General features: G+C 38.7%; 1 long non-coding RNA gene across 1 annotated transcript in view; it reads left to right on the top strand.

Annotated features, from left to right (window-relative positions):
• Positions 1-14,604, top strand: part of LOC127934906 (uncharacterized) — a 112,858-nt gene extending 98,254 nt beyond the window's left edge. Inside the window, exon 2 of the long non-coding RNA XR_008147931.1 lies at positions 14,101-14,604. This is a non-coding gene — a long non-coding RNA (uncharacterized LOC127934906). The remainder of the gene's footprint in view (positions 1-14,100) is intronic.
• Positions 14,605-18,341: the final 3,737 nt, after the last annotated feature.

The raw sequence follows: 18,341 nt of genomic DNA, 5'->3' as shown, positions 1-18,341 counted from the left end.
ACCTGGGCATAGATGTTCATCCATCAATTATGAACATTCAGCCGCAAACATGAGGCCCATGCAGCCGTGAGCGCGGATGAGAAAATGGTGGAAGATTTTTTTTTTATTTTTTTTAATAAAACATCATCCTTCACATCGGCTTTATCAGCACAAGTGAGGCTCGGTCACGCTGAATGCAACAAATTTTGTACAAGGAGCAGTGTAACTTTTTATTTGTTTCTTTAAATGTATTTGTTTTTGATAATGAACAGGCTTCAATATAGCAAAAAAAAAAAAGGCCGTCGTAAGGCCATCGCAGCGATGTTCATACCAACACTGACAGCAAGACATTATTCAATTTTGCTTTGCAAAATAATTAAAACTGTAAAGCTTTTGCAAAATAAAGAAAAATACTCTCTACCATTTCGTTTTCCTTTCCGAAAACTTTGGAACTCCTATGTCACAATGAACTGTAATTTAGCACATTTTTTCTTTCATTTCAAGTCGAACATCATTAGCACCGGCATGAATAACAATCTTACTGTATTTACGCTTAGCATTAGCCAGCACTTTTAAATTTGCCAAGATGTCAGGCGCTCTGGCTCCCGGTAAACATTTGACTATGGTGACTGGTGTCTCTATATTCACGTTCCGTACAATAGAATCGCCAATAACTAGAGCACTTTCATCAGGTTTCTCAGTGGGTGCATCACTGAGTGGGGAGAACCTGTTTAATGTTTTGATCGGAACAGAAGAGCGGTGTTTTGACCCACGACTACGCTGCCTCACCGTCACCCAGTTGCCCTGCTGCAGGGGCTCTGCTGGAACCGGACAATAGTGAGACTAATACGTTAGCTTCTCAACTAATTTGTAAAACTAAATCCATTACACACACAAACATACACCAGTATCAGGAGAGCGGAGCAAACACATCCACAGTGGACACCTCGGTCAGAATTCTGTCATGTCAAATGTGAGCAGTTATTTGCATTGCATTGTGACATAGTCAGAATAGTCAATTGTCAATGCGGTTGTCAATCACAAACTCCAACGGTTTGAACAGCAAAAAAAAAAGAAAAACAAAGTCTCAAGTTCTCATACACTGTAAGGTTGCATCAAGCAAAAAATTAACAACAACAAAAAACTAACAAATGTGACCTACCTTACACTGTGACCTGAACCATTTGCATTTTATTTTTGTTTGTTGTATCTTTTCAGTAATGCTGTGTTTGTATCTTTTTGCCTTATTGTATTTACACCAATCGCAGGTTATCAATCATTCATTATTCTTAGCTGTGTGTGTGTGTGTGTGTGTGTGTGTGTGTGTGCGTGTGCGTGTGCGCATGTGTGTGTGTGTGTGTGTGTGTGTGTGCAGGTGGACCAAAGCTCATGAGCTCCTCGTGCAGCAGAAGATCAGTCAGGATAATTTGGCTGTAATTGTGAGAGAGTCTGAAGCCATGCTGAGGTCAGATCTTTACCAAAACGATCAAGCTTTTGTATTGTAGTGGGTGATATCACATATAATACTGATGATGTGTTTGTCAGGGATGGCTACCAGCAGTTCTTTGATCATCTCCATCAGATGTCTGTTCCTCTGCTGATCTTCTCTGCTGGAATTGGGGATGTGTTAGAGGAAGTGATCAGACAAGCTGGTGTGTTTCATCCAAATGTTAAAGTCTTCTCCAATTACATGGACTTCGACGAGTCTGTAAGTTTCTTTTCAATCTTTTCTCATGTGTTTGTCAAAATAATTCACTGACAACATTTTTTTTACTATGATCTAATGAACGCTTAATTAATGGGTTTGACGTGTACAGGGGAAAAAGTACACATGATTTAATAACACTAAAACACGTTACAGCATACAGCACTGAAGTTCAGTAGTAGCATGAGCGCAGTTCTCTGATAAACGTCTCCTCTTATAACGGCATCACTCCGTTAAGGGGGTTTACACGGACAGCCATTTGCCGTTCTTCAAAAGCCACACATGCAGACTCACTGTATAAAAATGATGTGTGTGTGTGTATATATATATATATATATATATACACCTCAAACTAGAGGTGTAACGGTTTGAGTTTCTCAGGGTCTGGTACATATTGAAGATTTTGGGTCATGGCTTCATTTACATTTATGCATTTGGCAGACACTTTTATGCAAAGCAACATACAGTGCATTCAGGTTATACATTTTATGTAATTAATAATTTTTTTTTCAGTATGTGTGTTCCATGGGAATTGAACCCACAACCTTTTGCTCTGCTGAAACAATGCTCTACCACTGAGCCACAGGAACACATCCCAGTTTGGGTCGTTATTTGGTTGGGGGTAGGCTGTTCTTAACATGGTATTAGACACATTCACAGGAATATTCTACTAGTTGTTTACAAATACATTAACAGTTTGCAAAAAAAAAAAAAAATGAATTACTAAATAAACATTTTAACTAAAATGCTTATGTTACACTCAGGGCTAATTTATTAAAGAACAAATATTTCAAATGTATAATTCTATGCTGTACCTTGGGTACAAAATATATATCTATCTATCTATCTATATATATATATATATAAACTGCACTTTCAACATAATTAAAAAAGATAACAGCAGAAGACATGGTAAAATCACAAATTCTAGATAATAAAAACAATAGCACAAAATAGCACTGTTTTGGGGTGATCGGGAGCATGTAGTCTCCTCATTATTCTGAGAGTAGTGTGGAATTAGTCTTTTATAAGGAACAGGTCAAAAGGTAAAGAGGGAGTCTGGTTTGCTCTGTCTTGGGTGGGAAAAATAATCACCCCTCAAGTTTTTAATCGTGCTAGTCCCGAAACTCTTGTCTTTTCAACCATTAATCATGCTACTGTATGTAAAGTGACCGACAGTTGCTTTTTAATCACTGAATAAGTGTATAATTGAACAGTTTACTCTTGGAGCCATTTAGAGCCCAGTAACTCTTGGAAATAAACCATATAAATGAAGATACAAGAGACATTTGTTAAACTACAATCTAAGACTACAGACTTTGATACTTCTTGAGTTACAGGTATACAAACTTTGGAGAAGAAAAGAGAGAGAAAAAATGTTCCCTATCTTCTAATGGTCACCACTGGCATATACTGACACAAGAATTGTTAAAGTCAAAAGTTTTAACTAACAGACCTACTAAGATCACTGTAAAAATAACATAATAATGCTTCCATCTTTCTGAAGTCATTTTTACCCCTGCAATTTGGCTATAACAATATCATTATTAACAATAATAAACATTATGATCCAAACAGCCGCAGTCCAGTTCTGGACTAGGAGGAGACGGGAAAAGGGTCACACAGGCAAGGGTCAGAGTCCTGTGCAGTCCACAAAAAACCAAATCCAGTTCGTAGAATGAGATCAAACAGGACCGGCAGATAGTCAGAATGGCAATAGCTTGCCCAGCTATATTTACGACTAACTGAAAGTTATTGGTTTAACTATTGGGCTTGCAGGGTGTTTTGCGGGCATTTAAAGGAGAGCTGATTCATATCTACAACAAACGAGAAGGAGCTCTGCTCAATACTGAGCACTTCAAGGAACTGCAGAGCCGCTGTAATGTCCTCCTGCTCGGAGACTCTCTTGGGGATCTCAACATGTCTGATGGAGTCATGGACTTAGAAAACATCCTGAAGATTGGATACCTCAATGATAAGGTAAATCCACAGTAAAAGCAGGACAGCACATGAAAAAAGGGAAAGAAGCACTAATAAATGTCTTTGTTTTTACCCGAGGTGGATGAGAGGAGAGAGTCATACTTAAACTCCTATGATATCATTTTGGAGAAAGATGAAACCATGGATGTTCCTAATGCCATCTTACTGTACATCACAGGACAATGAACTTAGAGCTTCGATCTCCAACATAATGATGGACTCAGTCACGGTCTTTTCTATTGGTTTAGATATTGTTGTTTTTCTACCTTGACAACTTCTGGTGTTCATTTTGTACTATTATCTGCATTTTCTATATATTTCCTTCTGTGCACCTAAAAGGGACCAATTTGTTATCTCCAATTTAGTTCTACACTCCTTACTTTCACTGACGGTCAAACAAGTATTTTAAGTATTTAAGTGACGGTGTCATGATGTTAATTGTGTATTTACAGTCAGTTCATTATGTGAAGGTGACCTTTTTGTATTTACCATAACCATGTCTTGTCTTAATAACTGAAAAATAAAAGAATAAACCCTAAAAGTCAAGTACTATTTATAATTTATATTTGTCAAAATTTATAAAGTAATTTTTTTTTCTTAGATTCCATTAACAGATTCTTCGTTTCTTAGAAACTCATTTAGATGGCTAGCGTCTGCAATCTTATTCTTCAATGTGATTCAATAATGATATCAAACATTTATTCTGTTTCTCTTTTTTTTCAAATCATTTATTGAATCTGAAACCATGAACAAAAATCAACAGGCAACATAAAAACTCTTTAAAGGGGGGGTGAAATGCTATTTCATTCATACTGAGTTCTTTACACTGTTAAAGAGTTGGATTCCCATGCTAAACATGGACAAAGTTTCAAAAATTAAGTTGTACATTTGAAGGAGTATTTCTGTTCCAAAAGTACTCCTTCCGGTTTGTCACAAGTTTGGGAAAGTGTTTTTCGAGTATGGCTCTGTGTGACGTTAGATGGAGCGGAATTTCCTTATATGGGTCCTGAGGCACTTCTGCCGGAAGAGCGCGCTCCCGTATAGCCGAGCACTGAGAGCACAACAGACTTCACTGATCAGAGCCAGAGCGTCGCCAAATGTCACAAAAGAAGTGTGTTTTTGGTTGCCAGGGCAAGACAACCCTGCACAGATTACCAAAAGAGTAACAGCATTAAGGGACCAGTGGATGGAGTTTATTTTTACAGAGCATCAACGGAGTTGTGCAAGTGTTTGTGTTTGTTCCCTGCATTTCCCAACGAAAAAGGGTCACGATCGTTTGTTGGAACCGCAGGCAGTGAGTAAAACTGCTTAAAATATCTCTGTGTTGTTAACTTAGCTATCCGCGCTGATTCTGGATCATAAATAAACGGCTGAATCTGACTGTTAGCCATGGTTTGTTTTGGATGATGGTTTTTCCCTCACGGTAATGTCACAGCTTCCACATGCTCTCAACGCAAAAGCCTACTGGCGCTCGTGATTCTTTAGCTCCGCCCACACGCCACGCCTCCAGCCGGTCGTGTTTTTCAGGGAAAAATCGGTACAGACTATCTTTCTCTTATGAATATAATAAAACTAAAGACTTTTTGGAGTTATGAAGGATGCAGTACTACTCTATAGGTACTCAAGATTAACAGGAGATTGAGTGAAAACGAGCATTTCACCCCCCCTTTAAGAGCTGTTTGTGTGTAAAATTGCACAATAGAACTGCTTGATTCTGGATATATTTCACCCAAATGGAAGTTCTCTCATGATTCTGAAGAAAAACATTAGAAAACCAAACAAAATCACATGTAATGTAATAGAGAGAAATATAATGCACCAAACATCAAATGTATAAAATAATGTATATAAAATACAAAATGTTGTATATTCGCTTTGCACGAGAAAATTAAGTCGTTATAACGAGTAAACAACTTTTGTGATGTCAAGATAACAAGAAAATTAAGTCGTTATAAGGAGAAACGAGAAGGAAAAAAGGTTACACTTTAGAATAAGGTTCCATTAGTTAATGTTAGTTAATTTCAACATTTACTAATGCATTATTTAAATCAAAAGTTGTGCTTGTTAACATTAGTTAATGCACTGTGAATTACATGAACTAACAATGAATAACAGTATTTTCATTAACATTAACGAAGATGAATAAATACAGTAATAAATGTATTATTAATTGTTTGTTCATGTTAATTAATACATTAACTAACATTAACTAATGGAACCTTATTCTAAAGTGTTACCGGAAAAAATAATGTATGTCATAATCTTCAAAATTTAAATTCTCTCTCTCTCTCTCTCTCTCTCTCTCTCTCTCTCTCTCTCACACACACACACACACACACACACACACACAAAATTAAACATTTTGCCAAAGACTTTCTGTATGTATAAAAATAAAACTAAAAATATGTATTTTGCTTTATACGTATGCGAAGGAGCTTGTTTGTTTGTCACAGCACAGACGGCTGTGAAGTTTAGATGAAGTTAATGTATCTGTAATTCAAGAACTGAGCCCTTCACTACCATTACGCATGTTATGCTTCATTTAAAAAAGTGTGTGTAAACACAAATGCTGTTTTCACATATGGAGCAAATCTAACCATGACCATGCTACGGTCGTAAACCTTACACATACCTCTGCTTGTTTCAGACACAGAAAAGAAATTTTTCGGGGCCTCTGTTTAACGGTTCAAAATATACCTATATTTAAAAGCAAAATATAATCACCTATATATCCAACAGCTGTAATTGTATTTTATATATTTTATGTTAAAAGTATATTCACTATCCATATCATGTATCGGTTGGATATTTCAAAGACCTTAATATATTCGTTCTTTAAAACAATATATTTAATTATTCTATTCAGTAATTGTTTAATAATTCAAACAGTTGACATTGTACGTTATCTACCATCACCTTACAAACATGACATTTCAAACATGTACTGAAGTCACCGCATCTGAGCAAGAAGATGAATTTCTCAAGGCAAATGCATACATTGACTCCAGGGGTCAAATGACTAAAAACAAGTCAAGAATCTTGGTGTGATTCTGGTGACAGAGTTTTTTTTTCTGTTTAGCTGAACATTTACTGAATGAGCATCGTGCAACGTCCAAACTGGTTGCATAGTATTTTACATATAACCATTTTCTGTTCTTAACTGTTTTAGTTCATTTAAAAAAAAAAATTTGAAATAGTTTTAAAAGCTGTTTTTTAAATTCCTTGTTTTACTGTTGTGATTATTTATTTATATTTGTATGCTTATTTTAATTCATTTAATGTAAAGCACTCTGAATTACCATTTAGTATAAAACCTGCTATATAAATAAACTTGCCTTGACTAATACTCCTGGTCATCCTAAATACTGGTCACGCTCAATGAGATGAAGACCGAACACAACAAACATCCCTCTTCGGGTCATGAAGCACCTTGTCTAACACAACACACATTCTCCAGAATGGGGAAGTGATGGGTTCATTATCTCATGATGAAGGCAGACTGAATATCAAGATAGCAGATGGGACTGTGACTTTTTCATAAGACAATTGTCTGATTTCAAAAACACACAACTGAATCCTGATGCTATTTCACAAAATAACACCACAACGGCTGATCCATTACAACATATGCATGTCAAGTCTGTTTATCATATTATTCTTGAATATAATTGTTTAGTCTAAACAACTAATTCAACTAATACCACGTTCAAATGCTGCAGACTTCTAGGTCAGGGGTCTACAAATCCCAGCATAAACCCCAGGGCAATACCCCACAATACTCATATACACTGCACTGGTCTAAAACAATGGACTTCTAGATATACACGTGCTCAGATACCCTGTATAAAAAGACTCACATCTCTGCACTATTTGTGAAGTATACAATCCTTCCTTGTGGCGATGTTACAATTTGTGATGTTACAAAGTGATGTTAGTGATGCAAAGACCGATTCATTTTCGAGAACCGATTGTTTCGTAGAGATTGGGTCAATGAACCGTTTTAAAGAACCAATTTATCGAATCCATTAGTCATCACACAAAGATGTCAGTATACATTTCTTTTTCTAACAACTCACTGTCATGTTATATCATTTAAACATTAAAATAACGTTATCTGTGTGAATGCATATTGCTGTTTATTGTCGTTCATTTTAGTTAATGATGTTCATGGTTGCATTTTTATGCACTGATCCTTCATGTTGAATACGAGTCACGACTGACCAGATTTGACTAGCCTACACATAAAAAAACACCGATATTTTCTTATAAGTCTATAAAAAAGAATAAAACATCCTAATAAACTTATTGATTTAGCTTCACAACTTTAAAATATAATCTGCAAGCACGATAAACTATATGCTCTTTAAATTGATAGTATGCTAATTTTTTAACAAAATGTATGTACGTGTCTCTAAACACAACTTTAATAAATCACTTGTTTTAAGCGAAAATGATGATTCAGACCATTTTGTTCAGTCGTAGTGTTTCTAGGTGTCTGCGTTCTGGCCTTGGTCCAGGAAACAGGTATGACTGAAACTGAACATTATCATGTCTGGCTTTAAGAAATCATGAGGTCAGCAACTTTTTAACATTGCTTAATTTTTCACAACTGTAAGTGAAGTGAAGTGACATACAGCCAAGTATGGTGACCCATACTCAGAATTCAGGTTTGGTATCTTGCTCAAGGGCACCTCAGTTCTGTCAGTTGACGTACGAGACTCGAACCCACAACCTTAGGGTTAGGAGTCAAACTCTCTAACCATCAGGCAAATGTTTGTTCAGCTTAAGTATTATAGTCCATTACAAAAGGGTCAGGCGTGAAGCTTATATCTATTTTAAAGTAATCATAATAAAGTTACAGGCTTCCGGGAGTTGGGCGAACACTTGACAGAGTATTATTCAAACAGTCCTCAGCGTTATCTTTCATTAAATATTTCATAATCATTAAGAAGTTTCATTAATACGACGATATAAATGTAATCATACAAATATATGCAATGGCGCAAAAAGTGGGTATGCGGCGTATAGGGGCGCCGCTCCACGGGGGGCGCCCAAGCGATGGTTAAATATATTTTTTAAATAAGTTATATAAAAGTTATATATAAAAAAAGTTTTATAAATTTTATAGGACTATCAGCCTAAATTAGGCACTGGTGCCCTCATAAGATTCCATCATAGAATGTAGACATCCTGAGTGGGCAGCAGTAACGTTGTCATTGAAACTCAAAAAAGCTATCAGGGGCTAAAAATAGAAAAAGAAACAGGAAAAAGCAGATGACATGTCAAGGGATGTGACAGCAGCTAAATAAGTGCATGGAGAAAGGCAACAGGTAGGATTTAAAATGTGACGTCTATGCTTGGAGGCTTGCAAATACGTTATTCATGTTAACTGACTAGCTAGCATTAGCTAACACTGGGAATGTAGCAGACAGAATATGTAGCTAGCTTAGAATATGCAAAACAGAGGTTGCTGAGCTAAAAACTGAAAAATATAGGTTAGCATGTACAATAAATGACAAGAATCTGGAAAACAACTTTAATATCTCGGGTTACCATGGAATCATGCATAGATTTGGTACCAAACTTGGAGGCTTGCAAATATTAATGTTTGCATATTATATATATATATATATATGGCACCCCTGTTTAAGATGTGGTCGTGGTCGTTTAAGAATTCTCCTTTTTTTTAAACAACATAGAACCCATGCAAAAAAAAGAGCCTAAAACTAAAATCACACATTTAAGAAAAAAAAAAAAAACTTGAAATCATGTGTCCCACAATTATTGGCACCCCTGATGTTAATATTATGTACAACCCCCTTTTGCCAACAAGACAGCCCTTAATCTCCTCCTATAACATTTCACAAGATTGGAGAACATAGAGAGAGGGATCTTTGACCATTCTTCTTTGCACAATCTTTCTAGATCATCCAGTGTCCGGGGTCCTCTCTTATGCACTCTCCTCTTTAGCTCGTCCCACAGGTTTTCGATTGGGTTGAGGTCTGGGGACTGAGATGGCCATGGGAGGACCTTGAGTTTGTGACTGCTGAACCATTTTTGTGTAGATTTTGCCACATGTATGGATCATTATCCTGCTGAAAGACCCAATGACGACCCATCTTCAGCTTTCTGGCAGAGGCCATCAGGTTTTTATTTAAAATGTCCTGGTAGTTCAAAACATTCATAATGCCATGCACCCTAACAAGGTTCCCATGGCCTTTGAAAGAGAAACAGCCCCACAGCATCACAGATCCTCCACCATACTTCACGGTGGGCATGAGGTGCTTTTCGGCATACTCATATTTTGTTTTTCGCCAGACCCACTTAAGAGTGTTTGTTGCCAAAAAGCTCTTGGTCTCAGATCTTAGTCTCATCTGACCAAAGCACACGATCCCAGTTGAAGTCCCAGTACTGCTTCACAAACTCCAGACGTTTACGTTCGTGAGTGTTTGTGAGAAAAGGCCTTTTCCTTGCATGCCTCCCAAACAGCTTGTTGGCATGTAGAGAGCGTCTGATGGTTGTTTTGGAGACTTTGTGACCCCAAGATGCCACTCTTTGATGCAATTCTGTGACTGTGACCTTAGGATTTTTTTTTTTACTTCTCTTACCATCCTCCTCACTGTGCGTTGTGGCAAGATAATTTTGGCACCTCTTCCAGCCTTGTTTGTCACTGTTCCAGTTGTTTTAAACTTCTTAATGATTCCTCTGACTGTAGATATGGGCAAGTTAAGGCGAGTGGCTATTTTCTTGTAGCTATTGCCTGATTTATGAAGGTCGACACACATTTGCCTTACTTGAATGGTTTGTTCTCTTGTCTTTGCCATGTTGACAAAGGGGTAAGATTATTAGGCCTCTGTGTCACGTCATATTTATACCCCAGGTCATGAATTACTGATTAAAAGTTCCTAGATACCCTGACGAACTTTAGCAACTACAGAAATATATATATATATATATATATATATATATATATATATATATATATATTAGTGGTGGGCCGTTATCGCCGTTAACGTGCTGCGTTAACGCGAGACTCTTATCGGGCGATAAAAAAAAATATCGCCGTTAATCTATTCTCAAAGTTGGGTTGGGAGCTGGGTCTATATTAAGCAAGCTATGATGACTTTCACCTTGATATTTTATATAACTGACTCGCTGAGACCAGCCTAAAAAGATGCTCAGGACAGTTGACGGGCCACTGCTGCGCATCGTCACGAAAGCTTATCTTTCTCACGTGTTGTTAAGCCGTACCGCTTGTCGATTTAAACATTAAAGCATCCAAAAACTAGACGCGGAAAAGCTGAACAGAGTAGCGCATGCCGTTCCCTCTCGAGGCGGTAACTAAACATTACGTCAGCTAAGACGTATATGGGAACTCTTCCCTTCATGTTGTTTGCACCTTGTGCAATGTGGAATTAGTTTACAGCTTTTTCAAGCACTTTGTGATACATTTTGGAAACAGGAGATGAGCCCCTTTTCTAATGCACCACCTAGCTTGATAAACCCCTTCTCAAAGACCTACTGTTTTGTCAATTTTATTTGGGTAACACATATTCTGAATGCCTTCGGCAGAATTCGAATGAGCCATTTTAATCTAGATTAATCTAGATTAATTTCGAGATCACAGTGAGATTAATCTATATTAAAAAAAATTAATCTATGCCCACCTCTAATATATATATATATATATATATATATATATATATATATATATATATATATATATATATATATATATATATATATATATAAAAAACAATAAAAATTTCAGCGGAATTGTTAGGGCTGCCAATAATTGTGGCACATATTTCAAGTTTCTTGTTTTTTTTAAATGTGTGATATTTTTTTTTTTTTGATTTTTTTTTATCACCAAAGAAATGTACTTAAATAAAAGGTTGAATTTTTTTCTTTTTTTGCATTTGGGTTCTATGTTGTTTGTGTCACGGTTCATGAATTCACTCTCTCTCTCTCGTCTATCGTGTTGTTGGATGGACACTCAGGAGGAGAACATGTCGATCACAGGGAGGGCGGTCCAAGCGCTTGTGACGCAGGTGTCCGAGCTCACCCAGCAGATCCAACAGCCACGAGTCTCCACTGCGCCACCCACACCGCCGAGTCCACCCTCCCCTCCAGAGTCGCAGCCGCGGCGAGAACCGAGACTGCCTACACCAGAGGGTTATTCAGGTGAACCAGAATTTTGTAGAACATTACTTACTCGATGTTCGATGCACTTTGCCCTACAGCCTCAGACGTTCAACCAAGAGCGATCCAAGGTGGTGTTCGTACTAATGCTATTATCCGGGAGGGCGGCTCTCTGGGGAAGGGCGGTGTGGGAGAACCAAGACCCATGCTGCGCCTCGTTCCAGGCACTCTCCGAGGAGATGAGGAAGGTTTTCGATCGGGTGGCGGCAGGTAGGGAGGCGGCCAGACTACTCGCCGATCTCCGCCAAGGTCACGGTTCGGTGTCGGAATATTCCATCCAGTTTCGCACCCTGGCTGCAGAGTGCCGATGGAACAAGGAGGCGCAGTGGGACAGAGAGCTCGGCTTTCCCGGGAGGAGAGGGAACACGTCATAATCCCAGAGTTGATTGGGGCACAGTTCCATCTCCATGTGGAGTAACGATTGTCATAAGTCTTGTCTAGTGTCTGCGTGTTCGTCTGTACCTGTACCTGTGTCTGTGTTCCAGGAGGAGATGGTGAATTGTTCTAATGTGCTTAGGGAGTACCAGGACCTGAGAGAAGTGTTCAGTAAGTCTCGTGCTGCTTCTCTTCCTCCTCATCGTCCCTATGACTGTGCCATAGATTTAGTTCCAGGTGAGTCTCTGCCTAAGGGCAAGTTATATTCACTTTCTGTTCCAGAGAGGGAGGCTATGGAGAAATATATTTCTGATTCTCTAGCATCCAAATTCATTAGACCTTCCTCATCTCCAGCGGGGGCGGGGTTCTTTTTTGTGGGAAAGAAGGATGGGTCTCTGCGACCGTGCATTGATTATCGAGGGTTGAACAACATCACGGTAAAGAAAACTTACCCGTTACCGTTGATGTCTTCAGCTTTCGAACGGTTGCAGGGAGCATCCATCTTCACAAAATTGGATTTACGTAACGCTAATCATTTGGTTCACATAAGGAAGGGAGATGAATGGAAGACCGCATTTAATACCCCCAGAGGGCACGTTGAATACTTGGTTATGCCCTTCGGGCTTTCCAACTCGCCCGCGGTCTTCCAAGCACTCGTCAGTGACGTGCTGAGAGATATGGTTGATCAATTCATATATGTTTACCTGGATGACATATTGATCTTTTCTTTTTCTCTCCAGGAACACGTTCAGCACGTCAGACGAGTGCTTCAGAGGTTGCTAGAGAATGGGCTTTTTGTCAAGGCGGAGAAATGCGTTTTTCATGCACAGTCCGTCCCCTTTTTAGGGTACATCGTCTCGTCTGAGGGAGTGCGTATGGATCCTGACAAGGTTAAGGCTGTGATAGATTGGCCAAGTCCAGATTCCCGTAAGGCCCTACAGAGGTTTCTGGGATTTGCCAATTTTTATCGACGTTTTATTCGTAACTTCAGCCAACTAGTCGCTCCTCTGACCGCCTTGACCTCCCCCAGAACGACGTTCAGGTGGTCTGATACAGCAGAGGCTGTATTTGCCAAACTTAAGAGTCGCTTCGTTTCGGCTCCCATCCTCGTTGCCCCTGATCCATCACGTCAGTTCGAGTTGTTGGCAGTCAAGTTAGCACTGGAGGAATGGCGGCACTGGTTAGAAGGGTCAGGGGTACCTTTTATCGTTTGGACCGATCATAAGAATCTAGAATATATTAGAACTTCTAAAAGACTCAACTCTAGGCAGGCTCGGTGGGCACTTTTTTTCGGCCGTTTTGACTTTTCTCTTTCGTACCGCCCGGGTTCCAAAAACATCAAACCCGATTCTTTATCTCGCATTTTTGACCATTCCGAACGCCCGTTCACTCCTGAGTGTATTTTACCCGAGACATTAGTGGTCTCCATTCCCAGATGGGAGGTCGAATCGAAGGTCATGAAGGCCTTAGAAGGGGTAACGCCTCCGCCCGATTGCCCACCGAACCGGTTATTTGTGCCTGAGGAATATTGGTCTGAAGTCATTCAGTGGGGTCATTGCTCCAGTATAGCTTGTCATCCAGGAGTTAATCGTACCAATTTTTTGGTAAAGCAATGATTCTGGTGGCCGTTAATGGCTCGTGATATCCGTAGTTTTGTTTTGGCTTGCTCTGTTTGTGCCACTGGTAAGACGTCCAACCGACCCCCTGATAGGTTACTGCAACCGCTGTCAGTCCCTTCGAGACCCTGGTCCCACATCGCTCTAGATTTTGTTTGGGAGGGTTACGGTCCGGAGGAGAGAAGTTGGGTTCCTGCTAGAGACATTCTGGATCACTCTCTGATCAATGATTACAATCGTCAGGTAAGACCGTCAGGGAACGCTAAGAGGCATTCGTAAGGGAGGGGGTACTGTCACGGTTCATGAATTCACTCTCTCTCTCGTCTATCGTGTTGTTATGTGTGTGTCTATGGGCGTGGTCACTGATCAGCGATGATCAGCAGCGCCAGCTGGTTTCAATTGTTTGTGGCCTATATAAGTTCAGTGACTGGTGTTTCATGTTGTCAGATCGTTGTTTCTCCCCGGTGTGCTCCCGTACCTGTTTCCTGTGTCCTAGTTCCTGCCTGAGTCTTCCTGTGTCGTCGTCGTCTTGGATCTTCACTCTTCTCTGGATTATTCGTTCACCTTCACGAGGATTGCTCACTCACCGGGATTCGAGGGATCATCACCGAAGCAAGCACCATCATCGTTGCCCACCAAGGTCCCTGTGTCACCGTGCCATCTGCCTTGTGTCCGCCCCTGTGTTGACCTGTATTTTCTGTGACTTCCTGACTTTTGAGCTTGGTTAATAAACACGCCTTGCGATTACATCCTGTCTCTGTGTTACTAACAGTTTAAAAAAAAAAGGATAATTTTTAGAAGTCCACTGCCACAGGGGTGCCAATAATTGTGGAGGGCACTGTATATATATATATATATATATATATATATATATATATATATATATATATATAAGGTAGCATTAGGGCTGTCAAATGATTAAAATTTTTAATCAAATTAATCAGAATTTTCATTGGATTAATCAGGATTAATCACTATTTGCAATTACACCTGAATCCTTATTTTTCTGAAATTCATACCAAAAGATAAAATAACAGGACACAGATACATCATTTTCATGTATTGATTCATCAATATGTGGTTCTTTTTTTACTTAATCAAATTTACCTGAGCACTATATCAAAACATGCCATTGATTTAACAACAGATAGTGTAAGAGTTTTAGGTGAACCAGTGGTTAAATATAGCCACATATCTATGAAATTATGCATAGAGAAACTCTAAAGAATGAACTCAGAAACACAAACATGCGCCACCATCACATAAGCAGCACTCTGGGCACTCTTGTTTTTGGGAGGTGTTCATTTGCTCTGCCACAATACTTTAGGATCAATATTTTCACGTTCTGAAGGCTTCAAGTGCGAGTAAAACCAAGTAAAAATGCATATGCTTTTCCAAACAGCTGTAATTTTCGCTGCATTGAATGTAGGCGTTCTGCGCATGCGCAGTGTGAAACACAGGACGCTATATCTGGTAGTTGATACGCTGGAGCTTCTTCCTAAGTCGTCTCTGTTTATCGAGCTTGGCATGAATGTATTTGAGAGTAACTGGAGTAAAACCTTAAGCTTCTTCGCTGTTTTCGTCGCGGCGCTCGCCGCTGTTTTTTTACTATCTTGAGAATTCAGAGATCGACGAGACTTTCCTGACCTGAATAATTTGTCACACTGCGCATGCGTGAAATACGTTAAAAAATTTGACGTAATTAATGACAAACAACTAATTAACGTTGTTAACGCACTATTTTTGACAGCCCTAGGTAGCATGCACAATAAATGTCTAGAAGTTGGAAAACATTACTTATGCAATAAGGCTGGATTATCATGGAAACACATAGATGTTAGCTCAGCTGTGCTGTCAGACATACAGGTTAAAGTTACATCTGCTGGGGGACATGTAAGCTGTAAGTAGGGTCACATCTCTCTCTCTCTTTAAAGAGCCACATAGATGTGAAATCAAAAATTACCTGTATTACAGTGTATGATGTGGCATAGTAATTAAACCAAAAAGTACACGATTTATAAAGTTATTGGCTTTTAAAGTAAGGAGTCGACTCTGAATTGCTGAAACGAGTCGTTATAGATTTCAAATCTTTTGCCCATCTCTATGTAAGTCACTAGGAGCACTTTGCATAATAATCTCCGCCTACCGTCTTGAGAGAAACTGACCTCTGACCTGCCCCCCCCCCCCACACACACACAGACGCTCTGGTTGGTGTGATAGCATCATGTCAAGGAGACAGTGTGTTTTTAATTGTAACGGCAAGTTAGTTTTATTTTCACTGCCAAAGAATGAAGATCAGAAGAACCAGTGGCTAAAATTCATTTTTAACACAATACCAGAGCAGTACAACAAATCCTTATTGTGTTCACAACATTTCACTGATGACTGCTTTTCTAATCTCGGTGAGTACAGCGGGATTTTCAAAGCGTTTGGCCATAAAAGAGGGTTCATTACCAACTTTATTTAGAACAACGAGCATCTCCGAATCACAACGCGAAGTATGATTATGAAGTTATGTGTCTGTTTTCTCCCGAGCGTCTTATCAGTATGTGTGCTGTCTGCAGCCTTTGTCTGCGCTGATCTTCATTTACAAACACATCATTAAAATGAAGTGTAACAAGTGCTGCTAACAGATATTCTGTGATAAAGTAATCCATATGAAAACAACGCGATGTCCGTTTTTCACGTCTCCCTTCATTATATCTAATGTGACCACGCCCTCACGCTGAACTCGCTATTCAGATTCAAACTGAAGCGAACGGCTTGAAGAAAAAAGAAGAAAAAGCAGCGAGACTGTTCAAGTTTTTTATTTTACTGTTTGCTTCGCGATGAGAGGAATAAGACATAATTCACCCCAAACAGATGCTAACGCATAGTTTACCGTGAAGTTGTGTGCGGAACAACCAATCAAAACTGACTGTCAGTTGAAATGTCAGTTGACCAATCAGAACACAGTATGCTACCGAAAGGTGGGGTTTAAGGAAACTGAATCTTTTGAACAGCTTCGCGCGAACCGTTTAGGGATCTCTGAGAATTGAGGTAATTTTAAAATTATATTTTGACAAAATGAAAATGTTTTTTAAACTTGGATGGATTAAACCTATTGTACAGGACTTATAAACAGTGATAGGAAGCTTAGAATTTTCATCTTACTGGCTCTTTAAAGATCTGTGCTACTGTATATATAAACTGCTCAAAAGAATAAGGGGAACACTTAACAACACAATGTAACCCTCAAGTATCTGATGCCATCACTAGGCTGATTTAAAAATTGAATATAGGCTGCTATATTTAACAGTGAGTTTATTTCGTTCTGGTGTGAGGATGGTGGATCAGGAAAGACAGCTGAAGGCAACAGGTAGGTCTAACATCAGGTGGAAGTGTAGAGGGAGCCACTTGATACCAACAGGTTCATTTCTTAATATTGTTATTATGGAAATAGTAGGGGTGTAACGGTTCACAAAATTCACGGTTTGGTACGTGTTCAATACAGAAAAAAGAAAGAAATGCCAGAGAAATTTCCTTTAATTTTATTATACATTTTTTATTAAAACATATATCATAAACTATGATATTCTTTACTTTGAGCAATGATGACTCTAAGTGATGATACGTGTCTCTTCTTAGGAGCATATAAAACAAAACAGCTCCTTGGACAAAATTAAATGTAATATTGTAGTAGGCTCGTTATGAACAAATGTTAAATTAAATGTTAAGTTAAAAGTTAACATTTGAGGGCAGCAAGTATTCATAATGTCAAAATAAATCCGACGTAATGTTACTTAAAAGCATTATAGCCTACTATTCCTGCCAAACTTCCATGGTTGCAGGTAGTGTCAATACAGTAAATCCATGGTGAATGTTGCTGATCTGTGGACACTGGATAGTTAATTCATGGCAAAATGTTACTTCCTGGTTTCCACGTTAGCACTGTTTGATCCGTTAATAATGGAGAAATTTGAATATTTCTCACTAGATCTCGTAGGGGGTCATGAAAAAGCTCTGGATAAATTAAATGTAAGCCTACAGGAGAACCTTGGTTTGGTTTTTCCAAATTTGAGTTTTCCTGACAATGCCTTTGACAGTTGCCTCTGCAGAGAGATCATTCTGCAAGCTAAAGCTGATAAAGACATACCTTCGTTCCAACATGAGTAATAATCGCTTAACCCAATTAGCAGTCATTTCAATTGAAAACAGTGTTGCATGAACCATTTCATTTGATGCAATACTAGATAAACGGGCAAGTGAAAAGGCATGCCATGTTACAATTTAGCAGAAACTAAAGAGCGCTTTTAAATGTTTGGTAGCAACATTGTTACTAGGATTGGGCATCAAGAACCGGTGACTGACTAGTTCTAACTATTCTGTTTGTAACTTTTCATTATTTGATAACATTGTTAATAATAATAATTTATATATATATATATATATATATATGTATGTACAAACCAAAACTTTGGAAACATTACTATTTTTTATGTTTT

This window comes from Carassius gibelio, chromosome A19, assembly GCF_023724105.1.
Source record: "Carassius gibelio isolate Cgi1373 ecotype wild population from Czech Republic chromosome A19, carGib1.2-hapl.c, whole genome shotgun sequence".
In the NCBI taxonomy this organism is placed as follows: domain Eukaryota; kingdom Metazoa; phylum Chordata; class Actinopteri; order Cypriniformes; family Cyprinidae; genus Carassius; species Carassius gibelio.
The sequence above is the reverse complement of the archived record's forward strand: the minus strand, read 5'-3'. Positions and strand labels throughout refer to the sequence as shown.